This window comes from Ischnura elegans, chromosome 8, assembly GCF_921293095.1.
Source record: "Ischnura elegans chromosome 8, ioIscEleg1.1, whole genome shotgun sequence".
Taxonomy (NCBI): Eukaryota; Metazoa; Arthropoda; class Insecta; order Odonata; family Coenagrionidae; genus Ischnura; species Ischnura elegans.
Genome location: NC_060253.1, coordinates 78,054,923 through 78,067,922, shown reverse-complemented (window position 1 = coordinate 78,067,922; position 13,000 = coordinate 78,054,923). Strand labels below are relative to the sequence as shown.

Sequence of the window (13,000 nt, the reverse complement as noted above, 5' to 3'; positions counted from 1 at the left end):
TTGATTGAGTGATTAGGATGGCAGGAAACTCAACTGAGAAAAAACTATCAACGGTCGTATAGATAATGACTTCAAAACGTGATAGGTTTGAGGAATTTTTCTAGAGTGATGCTAGGAGAATCAAAGATTATATTATTCACGTGATTAAAATCACGTCAACGATTCGAAGGAGACTGAGCAGAATTGAATTTTCGGAAGCGAAATCCGGTGCGAGAGTTTGAAATTCCTTGGAACGATACACACTTGGCTGTCGAGTTGAGATAATATCTTGCCTTCCCTAATGGGCGATGAGCTGTAATTTACACAGGAGATAAACAAAGAATGGATTAAGAGTAATTATCTTCTTTAAGGCTCTCATAACGTCCTCTAGAAATTTATTGATTACAATCACTAATTTATATTTCAAACAGAAAAGTGTTTATAGTATCAATAAATCAAATTAAACTCTGTGATTAAACCAATTACGCGGAGAAATTATCGCATCATATATCTAAATAGCCTCATTTATGAGATGTTTTTCATTTTTAGGTGGAAATTGATCTTAATTACGTATTGTTAACCATTATTGGTTAAATTTTAATCCGTGAGAATGCTTCAGTCATAAGGTTAATGGAGGAAATAAGATTGTAAAGATAGCCCGTAGGATGAAGTTTGACTTCCTTTTTGACAGAAAATATTCGGTTATTCTATTATCTGACCTGGGAAGCTTTGATAATTATTGTTAAAATTTTGATGCAGGAATAATTCTTACTGGTTTCTTATACGGTAGTTTTACGGCAACAGAATTGAGTTATGTAATATTGAACTTAGCTTGCCTTACAATTAACTTCAATGGCGTCCATAAAAATGAATTAATGTATTTTGTGGACTCTGGACTTAAAATAAATACTTAATTCCATTCGCAAGTATTAAAAAAAAAACTTCATTTATGCATGACACCATTTGATCGAACGTAAAAAATTTGTTCCTGGCATATATATTTTAAATTAATAAAACTTTCAGATAGAATTTATTCCTGATTTATCGGCTAGATTATTGACAGTTTTATATTCACTCAGAACTTAGAATGATGAGGAAAAAGAATTATTTCATTCGCATATTTGTTGCATAAAAGAGTATTTTTGCAACAAGGTTTTTTTTATTATGACATTTTAATTTTCTTTGAAACTATATGTCCTTTCTTATTGGCAAGCACTACAGCAAAAATCAAATGGCATTTTCAAATAGCGTGTGCAAAACATGGTAGGATGAGGATTATTTATGACTGTCGGTATAGAACAGATGTGGTGGTTTTTTTCCCGAAAATGACGTTATCTGTTTCTCATTGGAGTGATATTGATTTATCATTTAATGCTCAAATGTTTAAGTTGAAATACGTAGGTAACTCACCATACCGGTCCGTGTAAGCGACCGAAACCGTACGCGATGGACATCGTTGGTCATGTGTGACGTAAAATCACTTATTTGATCACCTTCCGTTGCTATTAATACTAGCCAAATTTCAAGCATTTCAACCTCCTACCTAGTAGACAGACTGCGAAAACGTGTATTCCAGTTTCAGTGCGTCATCTCACTGACGATAAGTTATTTCTATTTGCGAGTCAGTTTTCCTGGCTATATCTCTTTAAAGAATTTCGAATTAATATTTCTCTCTCCTTTTTCCCGCTATTTTCTTCGGGTAAATTGAAAAGAGACCACCCAAGAAGGTTCGGCTTCTTCGCGTCAACGAGCCAATTTCATTTCCAACGTTTTCCTTAAGAAGTTATGCCCAGCCCCGAGGAGGCACTTCTTGGAATAACCTAACGGCTCCAGACTTGCCATTACCACATTACGCCCCTCGCGCGGACGACATCAACGATGTGACGGTGCGACGCTAGTGAACGTTCCTCGTATTCAGCTACTTAAAGGGGTTCAACCCTCCTTCAGATTGGCTAAAGTCTGCAAATGTAAGTTTATTCATTTATTTAATGACACATTGCAAATATGCCAATCGCCAGGTGGCAAGTAATTAGCGACTACAATGTAAATGTACTATGGTTACATTATTAGGAAAATAAAAAGAAACAATATGAAAAATGCACCCAGCGAGAGGGGCAAATCAAACGAATAAAACTTGTGAAATTAGACGTTGCAATAAATCCACTGGGTTTTACTTCAACAAAATGCGTTTCGTTGTTACAAACAACTTCCACTTGATAATGTTGTTTGTACCAACGAAACGCGTTGCGTTAAAATAACACCCAGTGGAATTATTGCAATGTCTAATTTTAGTATTATTAAGAACTTCCACCACATCGTGCCTTACATAATAAATAATAATAATAATAATAAGTAAGAAAAAATAACAATTGATCAAAAAGAAAAACCAAGGGCTCACAACAAAAGAAGTCAATCACTGTATTGAGAGGCTAAACCTACTTTCAATTTGCGACAGATTTGTCTTTTGAGCTACTTCTCGAATCTATTTGCTTTTTTTGGGTAAGGATTTAAGAGTTCCTTTGATAGTGATCTCCTTCCCAAATACCCCTATTAATGAATGAAAATTTATTTGTATTCAAGTTCTCTGGGGTAGTAGTTTTGATATTTGGCCTACACAATTATAAATCGCAAAGTTTGGTTATTATGCACTCAGGGGTCGTAATAAGCGCCCTAGATAACAGATGAGAAGAGTACCAACGGCACAAATTTAAATGCCGCATTTAACGTTCGACTTTGAAGTTGTAGTCGTGGTATACTGGTCTCATTAGCTATAAGATCTGGATTCATGTTCATTCAAAATTTTAATACTTTAATTAGGGATGGACAGGCTGAGAAGTATTTGAAATACAAAATACCACGCCAAATGTATTTGAAATGCAAAATACTTTTGACTTGGGTTTGTGGAAAACAAACTGCAAAATAGTATCTTAAATACCTTTTAAAATACCTTATAAAAATACCTTACAAAATAACCTGCCTTGGCTCGTTATGGATAGATGCAAACAAGAAGGAAACGATTCTAACGAAAACGAAGTAATCTCTGAAGCATATTGTACAGGGGTGTTATCAGAGCTACTTTAAAAGTGTTTTACAAATGTATTTTTTAATTCTTGAATAGCTTAGTACTAAAAATCTGTATTTGAAATAAAAAATACGAGATAAACTCAGGTCGTGTATATGAAATGCCAAATTAATATTACATATGTATTTTAAATACGCATTTTAAAATACTTGTATTTGAAACACTGCCCAGCCCTGCCAATTATAAGTTTCCCACTCCTTATGTACCGTGAAAATGTCTATGAGGTAGGCGAAACCCGATTAGTTGCATTAGGTTTTACTGTGAGGAACATAGGAAGTATTTTGTTCATTTATTTTATATTTATATATTTATTTATTATTTTGTACGCTACCCTTAAACTGTAGATTACGCAATTAATATTTAATCCCAGAACTGAGGAGATTATAATAGATTCAAGGTATTGTTTTGAGGAACAAGACTTGTGAGCCGCCGTGCTGCCGGCGGCTCACAGTTCCAGTTCCTGCCCCCTGAACGGAAGTGCAGAGGGGGCAGCATTACGACGTATGTCGAAGGAGTGGGGGGGGGGGGGGGTGCGGAAAGGAGTGCGGGAAACGAGAGAAACAAAAGAAGGTCGTGGACGTAAATAGAGTAGAGGACTGCGTGTAAGGCGCATGGCCCTGTGAGAAGAAAAGAGGGGCATAGAGCGCTCACGGTTTATTATTTTTTCACGACCACGCAACCAGATATTCGTTTGTTTTCCGGAGCGGGATCTGCGGTTCCCCGAAAAATCTCCACAAAACGAAGGGGATTGTGGGAAAGGCGATGAGGGTTCTCCCTCGAATCTCAGAGGAGGTTCTTTTTTTAAAAGGGAGTGAAAGGGTGGGACAATGGTGGGTTAGCTAAGAAGACGATGTGTGGAACGAGAGCTTCTGAAGATTCTCCTCTAAGTGGGTCCCGTTAAGCGTATTAAGTTTCCGTGCGAGACGAGGAATATAGGTAGGAGTTCATTTTTGTAGTTGTGCCGTACTTCACGCATGTCACGGAAGAGAGACTTGAAGTGTGTGCTAACTGGTGGTGTATATCATGTGGGCATCCAAATCAAGGGATTCTTGGCGTGTAGGCTAGAAGGCCTGGTTACATTATGATTTAGTGGTAAAGTGTATTTTTGTTCTCCCTTAAAGCATGAATCATACGATCGTTTTTTCCGTTCCTCTGAGTGTTAGCTACAGCGATAGGTTTTCAAAAATGATCGCTCGACCAATCATTTTCTAAATCACACGGTCATTCGTACTGTCTCTTTTTCCATCGCGTATTCCGTCACTCTCGTATTTATTATTTTAATGTATTTAATTACCCCTACATACCACTTATTCAGTTAAAAGCCAAGCGTACATTACAATCGCTGTAAGCGGCCGTGCATTCTGATTGGCTGAACGACGGTGCCAGCAATGGTTTCAGCGAGGGAAAAAGGGACGAGCCGAGGGATTAAAAAAAGGATGGGATATCCATCCCTGGAGCCATCGCGGAAAATCATCGCGTGAAATGACCATTTTTCTGCGATCATTGGCGCGATCGCTGGAGCTGTCCCTTGAAAGGGATGGGGAAAATGATCATGAGGAAAATGATCGTTATTTATGCTTAACCAACATTAAATTAAGCATTAAAGATTTGTATTGAGGTTACCTATGGCTTTATCCGGGTTTAGAACGTGTTCTCTTCCGCATAAAAATCTCCCCCCAACGTAACCACGAGACTTTGAGAAAGTATTCAAAATTTAATTTCATCTATATGAATAATTACACTCTATGCATAATATTAAATAAAATTGCTATTCAATATCAAATCGTTCAATTGGATGACAGAAAGAATACTAAAAGCTCCAGTTTACATTAGATTTTCAACGCATACCCAATCTGACCAATGCGTTAGTATTTTTCACCTATATAAGTACATGAATGTTTGTACGCGAATTTGTGATCGTAAGTTTTCATTAAGAACACTATCGTAAACTTGAAACTTCGCTGAGATATTTGTGGAACGCGCAGAAAAATTGTTAGCGGTTTTCGGAGCAAAGAGTTTTCTCTCAATAATTTTTAATAATTCTTTTGTTGTTTCTTTCACGGGTCCAATTTTTAATCATATTACAATTTAAGTACCCAAATATTTATCTCATATTTCAAATGACACTTCTGGAGAATAATATTCTTATTTCGCGAAAATGAGATGCATAAAGAGCTGCTTGGCACTAAAATTGGGTCAACCTTGTGGATTATAGACTATGAGGGATTGACAGGGAGTTTTACCTGGAACCAATGGCGTAGCGAGGGGGAAGTTACTGGGGTCCGGGTTTCCCCCCGAAATATGTTACTTTGATTCATCATCAAAGAAAACAATATAGAAAAATCATGAATTCACAAAAGATTTCTTTGAAATATTAAGTTTTTTCTTCGACCATGAAAAGTGTAAAAATTAGTTTGAAACCCTCTACTTATTGTTAGTATCCTGTTTTTCAAAAATGTTTCCCCGGGCCCCCAGGTTTTGGACCCCCCCAACGATATTCCTGGCTACGCCACTGCTTGGAACGCTGACTGCAGCGATGAAAATAAAGCGGTGATGAAGAAAATGTTCCCGGGAGTATGTGTCGGGCTTGTCACCTTTTATCGACTCCGAGCACGTCGATCACGCCGATATCGTGGAGACATATCTTCTCATCGCTGACCAGTGTGGTAAAATCGTCTGGGCGGGATCGAAGAAGACCACTTCCTCCCGATGTCCCATCCCAGATAATCCAGTGTCCTCAGCTTTTCCTAGCCCTATGAGGTGTGTGAGCAGAATGCGAGATACCGGTGTGTTCCCCTCACACCCTTTGGCTTCCCTCCCGAAAATTCCACCGGTGGAGCGTCAAAGGAAAGATGACGATCGCACCCGAGGAATACAGATATTTGTCGAGATAGTCACGTGATGATTTCCCTGACCGAGAGACAAGCCAAGAGCACGTCTGACGCCGAGAATTTTCATGAAATTCTCGTTTTTTTTCCTTCCTTTCCTCCCAACATCTCTCCGTCCTGGACGAAACGTGATAGCTATTCATCGAGGAAATTCTTGAGCGGCGAGGAGAATGTGCAATATCAATTATTCAAATCCCGAAATGGGATACCCGAGTCCATTTCAATGCTGTACGGATGCTGTGGAAGTCTCTAATGCTCGTCCTCGGATGGGCCGAAACCTAAGTCTAGAGCCGTGCTTTTCAATGTTCTGAGGGACCATCAATCTCAAGTCAGGTCTTCTGCTACTCGTATGTCAGGTCTTTCGGTCTCTATGGAAGGAATCGGTCCTTAGGATTACTTGTATTAACTATACATGTGGGGTTATTCGCACCTCTCTTGTCTTAACCCTTTTACTGACAGCGGGCCCATATAACGGCCCTCGCTGATTGTGCGAAAACTGCCACGGGCCATATATCGTCGCGAGAGTTAACGTTAAAATTTGACATAAGAAGACACTACTTGCGAATTATCTGTATGTGTTTTAGAACACAGAATATTGTGGAAAAAAATTAAACAGTAAAATAGTTTCAGTTCCTTAATGCTAAAACCCATAGTTATTTCCAATCATGTGGCCATAACTATGTTTAAATTCTGGTTCAATATGACGCAACGGGAGTAATTACTTGACTTCATCTCAGGTGACTACTTAAGGGGTAGAATCCCAATGCAATTATCTGGTACTTTTGATTTTGCGATATAATTACCGCACTATCTCCTCGAAACCTCCACTTAAATCGGCCCAATATGCAACTTAGGAGGTTCACCGGAATTTCTGGAATCTGATTTTATGCCAGTAACAAGAAACGAAATGGAACTGACATTCCCTCATTGCTATTAAGTGTTAGGCAGCAGACGAGGGGAATGTGGAAGCTAAGTGGGGCATGGAGGGAAATGTGGGAACATCATGATGTAGACGCCAACTCGTGTAATGGCGGGTTTAAATTGCGAGCCTCTGTTAGAAAAAAGTGGGGGAAGACCACTATAATGGGCACTAAAACCATTGAAACCGCCTCTTTGTTTGTAAATAAGACCGCATGGAAACGTCCTGAATCCATACGCTCCGCTTTCTTCGTAGCTGAGCCGTTTTGCAGAACTTCGAGGAGTTGGGGAGACATATTTTCTCTTTGTCTGGCTTCTGAACTAGAAACCCGAGTTTCCGTCGGCCTGTTTTTTGAAGCATTCACCCGGATTAAATAGAATATCCCGAAATTATGGGTTCATACTGCTTATGAAAAGCATCGTAGAAAGTTTCTTCTGCGTTGTAGTGATATTCCCTGACGTCATTCAACTGTTGTAATAATATTTATAGCCATTTGATGGGAATTATGTATTCGACAATAGTGATAAATTAAATTGTGTGTTCAAAATTATATTATTTTTGACGATTTGAAGTTTTGGGAACTCCCGATCGGTTTTTAGTTGCGTTCGCGTTTTAAAAGATTATCTGGTTTCATCTGAGGTCGCTGCATTTTAATCCTCATGCGAGCAGGAAGTTGTCGACGGATACCTGTCACTTCAATTAGGTAACGCAGCTCGTACGTTGACTATTTATTTTTGATTTTATCATTATAGCTTTACTATGAAGGAATAAAGAATAGCAGCGTGTGGTCTAGAACCGTAGGTATGGAATGTGCCACACACTCTTCCACGTCGCCATTCAGCTGCTGGAGGATATAAGTCCTGTTCATGACGTCATTTCTCGTAAAATCTTTGGATGTTTAAAGAACGAAGACATTTTCAAGAAAAAATTGAAGGTACCTCTAAACCTATGATTCCGAAATTTTTAAACTGCTTCTGTGTATAATATACCTTAATGACCTTATCGTGTATAATATTTGAAAACTCAAAAGGTGATTTTTGGTTTCTACTGCATTAATTTTTACATATCTATATGCTCTCTTCGATGATTTATGTGGGAAAATCGGCAGATATTTTCCGAAATTTCTGAGATATCCATAAAATAATGAAATGGAAGTCTCATCTTATGGATGACAGAGAATTGATCTTTGGATTTTACGAAAATAAAAACGGACAAGTCCCTGGACGAAACTACGTCGTAAATATTTTTTACATGCAAGAAAGTTCAAGATCCTGAAGAATTATAATTATATAAGAAGAATAATTATTCATCCTCACGTCATAGAATTCATTCCCTCTATTCCATTACTTTTAACAGTGATCACCTTCTAATTACGATTGCTGCCTTAAAAAACTACTAATCGCTTTCACGGTATAGGTTATAGGAAAACTTTCCCCATATTATTCGGCTACTATAAAAGTCTTTTTCTTCTCACCAGAGGTTCCGTAATCCTTGTTGAATGCTATTGAATGAAAAAAGTTTTCATTTTGTTGCTATTTTGTCCTTAATTGGTAACGCAAGTCAGTAAGGATATTAGACGGTCGAGGAGATATTTATCACCTGTTACTACAAAATGTATAGCAGAGCGTGGTTTCGATCCACGGACCTCTGGGTTATGGGCCCAGCACGCTTCCACTGCGCCACTCTGCTTCGTGGACGGTAATAGTAATATTCGTGGATAGTAATCGTAAGTTGAGTGAACACGTCTGAAAATTAGGGTAGGAGTGCTGGGTTATCATGTTCGCATGAGTCTCAAATGACACATTAACAGTTGCGGATATGGGAACAACCGCAGAAGACGGTAAAACCTGCCCATTTTGCGAGGCATTCATCTTAATATAGTCTGTGTAGTGAACGTTCCCATGCACAATGGGTCTGAAAAAACATCACGTAGCCAATGCACTGATCACAAAGAAAACCGCGCTGCAGGCGGACAGGACACTTAAAATATTTTAATAAAGTAGGTGGTCCTCATCTTTTGTTCGTCATCAAGTGCTGTACTGTTCATTCATTGAGGTAGTACTTTTCAACAGCAATGCTGATGCTTCTTACGCGGGCATGACTCTCATCCAGGCTCCTCCATTGGAGAAAATTGGTGGGCAAAAGCCGGAAGAGGTTCTCAATTGGCTTTGAAAAAATACTCGAGTGCAAAGGCGGTAAAAATCAAAGAGACTGCTCCTAGCCGAGCGCCTTGCAGATGTTTATTCACCCTCCATTAATCAAGAGACGTATAGTGAGACAAATGAGGCATTGTATCAACGGGCCCCGGTATGAAAAAATCTCATGTCTCCTCGCCTGCGAGGAAAAGAAATATATGCGTGGCCCTGGCCCGATTATGAAACGTTTCTCCGTTTTAATTTGCTCAACCGTGGAACACACATGCTCTTGTCAGTTTCTTTATCTGAACTTATAGAATTCGCTTAATCATTGAATTTTTTCGGCTTCAATGGTGGCAAGGCGCTGAGTACGAGACCACAGTTGTCATAAACAATATTTCTAATTAATTGCATATTTCTTTGCAAAAAGTATCTTAAAAAACTAAATTTTGGATAAATTTAATTAGAGAGGGATTATATCACCCAATTGTTATAAAATTCATGTAGAGACTTTAAAAATTTCAAAGGACGCCATTCAAAAGTATTTTATTCGTCAAATTTGACACTTTACGCTCACGAAAATCGCGTAGCTTCTTTATATCAGGTTCTCACTAAACAGGACTCCAGCATGAATTTACTGTTGAAAAACTTGAAATAGCATAATTCCACGGAAGAAAAAACATTCATCTCTACCAAGGGCCCTATAATGTGAAATCTTGAAACTTTAGAGCTATGAAAACGACATGCCTTTGATGTTAAGGTAATAAAAAATGCTATTTACAAGCTAGTGTTAGTTGAAGTTATGAAGCACACACGCAGATTTCGAGCCGGTGGATAATCGTCGCCTGGGACAGCAACCAATATTGAAATGGCGAAAGCCGAAATATCGCGACAGGAGTGACGTTTCTGATTGGCTGATTCCGACGATAGAGTGTGTATAAATATTGTTTATTTCGATTGGAAATTTTATTGCAATTTGCTTTTATTCCCACGCAGAAGAAATATTAGGATTTTAATAAAATCCATTATGAATGATTCATTTGCTTACGTTTTCCCTTGTCCATAATAATATCAAAATTAGTATTTCAATTTTGGTTTCAGAGTTTAGAACCGGCACAACCTCCTCAGTGGTATTGTATAGATATATTTCGTCTGAAAGACGTCACGCCAAGTCTTCACTGCGTAAGACTTGTAGACATGAATCGAGATACCTCGATTTCCTCAAGGATCCATCAGCAGCAAAAAATATTGGTGAACACATCCATTAGGGAATGCAAAAATGTCTGGTACATAGCGCAAGGAGGATATCTTAAGAAGCGTCACGTCACTCGTATCCGATCTTTAGAAATTCGATCAAATAATAATGGAAGAGCTGGATACCAATGGAGGGATAGGGATCGATTCGTAGTTCCAAAGAATCTGCGTGGCGACTAGAGTGTTTTGAGATTGACTAAACGTTCGTCTGGGTGAGTAAAGCGAGAGATACCTATCTCATGGTGGAGGGCTGTGAGGCTTATTCTCCACATCCCTCCTCCACTCTTCCACTAACCCTTCGCCTTCATTCCATTGAATTCTCCGCCACTGAGTAAAAATCCCTCTTCAAATACACCCCCGTATTCATATCTGATTTGTAAACATGGAATAGAGCGTCTGAATATGTCTCAAACCTTGACTACAAGTGATGTCAGGAGCGAGAGAGATAAATTGGAAATAAAAATAAACGGTTCAGTTCAAGTACTATATAAATATTCGGCAGTAAATTTATACTTTTATTATGGACATATCATCATGGAGTCTAAATAGCCTACCTAAGGGTAGGATTGAATCTGAAAATTTTCTGCCTCTACCAAAATATGAATCCAGGTCGTGGTAGTTAAAATTGTTAGCGTAGTAGTCTGCACGATGGCCAGGAAAGGCATAGGTCCGTAGTTCGATTCCCGGTCCAGGTGAATTTTTTCTCATAGCAATTCATTTATACTCTACTTTATTTTTACTCTGTGGTACCTTCAACCTTCCTCGGAGATCTCATTGTCGATAGCATTTAGTATTAGCCTTCCTGTGTATGTTATTCATCCCTCAGACTCCACGACCGTTTACCCCATTGCATTTGCCGCCGCTACTTCTAAAATCCCTTCCCAAACTCCGCTCCGCATCCATCCGCCAAATCCGCAGAGAATCCCGTCTCGCTTCTTTCATCTCCTATTTGGTTTTCCCCTTTCTTCGCAAACCAACTCACACTCACCCACCCACGTAGACTCGCTTGAAATCCTAGCACGGCGCAAATTGGATGCATTAAGGGGGTTCAGCGTGTAACTGTGCGCTTCGGAATCCATTAGAAAATGCATTTTTAGACGAGGGGCGCTTTTCAAACACTGCATTCCGTGCTACAAAGCCTAAAGTAGTCGAGGATTAGGGTGCCTGCATCAACAGAATTATCCTCGAGGCCACTACAAACTATGAAGTAAGTTTCAAACAGAAGTACTGTTTCAGGTGCGCCTGGTGGAATAGATTAACATCATTATTATTTAAGGATAACATTGAGAGTCCCCACAAAGATAAGAGCCGATTTACTTTCCAGAACGCGTTTCGCTGCTTGCATATGTACTTGAGAATATTTTTCTTACAACTAAAATATTCATTCTAAGAAATCTTTGTGGAAATTTTCAACCTTTAACGGCATAGCTGCACCATGGCATGCGTGTAGTAATAGGGTAGTTTCCTTCATCAAAGAAAACGATAGGCATTGATTGCGATTCGTTACTCACCATTAGTGTATTCATAATATACAAATTATTTGGTTTTAGAAATCCCAGTTCAGACGAATGGCAATAGTCAATTTTAACCGCATTTGAAAAAGGCCCGATTGGCGCCCATTCGAAGCCACTCCACGTGACGTCACAGGGACCTAGTTTCTATACGCGTAGATAGGAGTTTTACATCGTCCGAGATTACCAATACATGCATGAGGCACAGACTTCAGGGAAACATGTCTTAATAATCACCTATTAAAACTGCTTATAGTCGGAAAGTTTCCTTCGTTTGATAAGGTATTAATAATCCTTATTTAAGCCAAGCGCTACCTGCTAGCAGGGTACTCAGCTACCTGCTAGCAGCCTGCATCGTATCAGCGCTCAAAGCCTCGCCCCAAGGTCACCTCAGAATGCGGCAGCGGGAAGCAGACTGACGTCACACGGGCTTTTCCCATCATTCATACTTACCCTTCGCGTTTTCGCGCGCTTGAAAATTTGCACTTTTCATTTAATCGCGAAAAATAGATATTGTCATTTAAAAATCTAAGAGCGTGAAATGCGGACTCCAGGAGTAATAAACTTTCGATTTAGGCAATAAAAAAATAATAGGAAACCACCCAATTGGAGTTTGTTTACAGTCACCATCCAAAGCGCTGACTCTCTCATTGTTATCCTAACAGTCACTTTCACTAAAATGATGCGCGGATAATGTGCAATGGACTCTTTTGGGTATTTGAGGTTAAAAATCACGTAAACTTTTATAAATCGCATTCGAAATGTAAATTACGAATTAAGATCCATTTAAGTACTACTAGTTCTTTCGAAAGAGATGGAATTCGCTCAATTCTTAAATAGGATTTTCCAAAACCCCATTCACTCCTACTTCCCATCTACTGACCTCTTTTCTTGAGCCATACTTAAAACTTAGCTGGTTTCGACAACTCCAGGTCATTATCAAGGAGCCAAAGGTTCTTTATACTATTGAATTCAATTAATTTATTATCGTGGGCCATTTGGCCCATGAGATAATTTACAAGTGCACAACAATTCAGTAAAAATCATTTGAAAAAGGTTCAAAGAAAAAAAACACTACATCAAGACTCAATAAATGCAAAAATAGAGAAAAAAACTAAAAACAAAAACAAAATATGAACCTATAGAAGCATATACATACAATTGCATCCCGAATACGGATACCCGGGTATCTAGCAACACAACATTTTCAGACATTTTAAATACATTTGAAA

General features: G+C 38.8%; 1 protein-coding gene and 1 non-coding gene across 2 annotated transcripts in view; both read right to left on the bottom strand.

Annotated features, from left to right (window-relative positions):
* The window catches only part of LOC124163754 (protein APCDD1-like), a 90,681-nt gene that overhangs the window by 23,274 nt on the left and 54,407 nt on the right, over positions 1-13,000 (bottom strand). The window lies entirely within an intron of this gene.
* Trnam-cau lies at positions 8,486-8,557 on the bottom strand. Its single transcript has one exon. It is a non-coding gene; the product is annotated as a tRNA-Met (tRNA).